Source organism: Stegastes partitus, unplaced genomic scaffold (assembly GCF_000690725.1).
Source record: "Stegastes partitus isolate 25-593 unplaced genomic scaffold, Stegastes_partitus-1.0.2 Scaffold1703, whole genome shotgun sequence".
Lineage (NCBI taxonomy): Eukaryota > Metazoa > Chordata > Actinopteri > Pomacentridae > Stegastes > Stegastes partitus.
Genome location: NW_007579434.1, coordinates 133,687 through 135,206, shown reverse-complemented (window position 1 = coordinate 135,206; position 1,520 = coordinate 133,687).

Sequence of the window (1,520 nt, the reverse complement as noted above, 5' to 3'; positions counted from 1 at the left end):
CTCCCCGTGAAGCTCTACATGTGACACGTTCATTTCCTACAAGCTTAGCTTTCTATCAGTACAAGTACATATAGTTGTAAAGTAACATTGTTGCTTTCAGAGCAAAACTCTGACCACCTTATGACCACTTCACGACCAGGGGCATCATATCTAACACCCCCCTCTGGGAGGGGAACTCGCTGTGATTGGTCAGTAGTTTTACTATTAAAAGGCATTTCACCCGAAAGAATGTGGATTTTCTGCAGACTTTCTGAAGGCCATAGAATCTCCCACTTTGGTTCAATGTAGCAACTTCAACTGCCACACCCTGATCCAACTCAAGCTGAAAGCCTCGTCTCCCAACTCCAGACGCTGCTGCGCCCGCCGAGGGAACTGCAAGTATCAAGCTTCTGTCTCTAAACAGGTGTTTTATGATTACAATTGGCCTTTCGACCAATATTCCAAATTTAACAGATTATCTGCTGCTTCGGGTGAAAAGACTTTTAAGTCTCCAAGCCACCACTCTGTTCCACATTAGGTTTTCCACACTCATATTCTCAACCTGCATTTTCATCATTGTTTGTATTTTACATTTGTTATTTGTTTGTTTAGTTAGTTAGTTAGTAATAAATGCTGTGTGCGTATACAGTTGCTTCCTGTGTTTTCTATTGCTTACATTCAGTCACTTTACATATCTGATCTTTAGTTACGTAAGCTCTAAGTTAATTCCCTTAACTTTATAAAACACTCTTGACTGATCACCAAGAGTAAACAATTTATTAGAATTATTATGCTGACTCTAAGATTATATCGCTGGACGAATAATTCAAAGGTTGGTTTTAATAATTTCAATTAATGCAATCACTTACTTTGGTGTGGAAATATATCTTATTTTCTGCCCTTACTGTTTTATTACATCCCAAGAGGTGAAAATAGAAAGACAATAAACCTGCAAACATTTTAAAACATTGTTCATGTAAAATAGACAAATAAATGATGTTACATTAATGTAGATTAGCAACTGGTTACACTTTATTTACACTTTTTAAGCAAATAAAAAATCATAAGTAGAACAAAAAGATTTTTAAAAACATTACAAATGAAGCTGCAACAACAACATGATGTACAGACTCATGAACCAAAAATTATAATCCAATGCTATCATATTGTATAGATGATTATGAAACAAATACTTCTATTTTAGGGAGCAGATTTTAATGATAAAATTGCAACTGAAGGATCTAAATATGAATAAGAGGCAAATAATGTACTTTTAACCTGTTACCAGCTGATTTAATTATGAAACACACAAGATGTAAAATGTGACACAACTACAACTTTTTGCATCTTCTGAACTTTGTTACTGATTGTCATAAATACTTTTACTGAAGCAGCAGATCCAGCACTAGTGGACTGAACATTGTACAAAAACTAAAAAAGGAATTAAGGTTTTTCCTTACGGTTTTAACAGTGGTGTGCCTCTTACTTCAGTGACGACGGCAGCAGCAACTGAGAAACACAACCTGCAGGATGAAGAACAG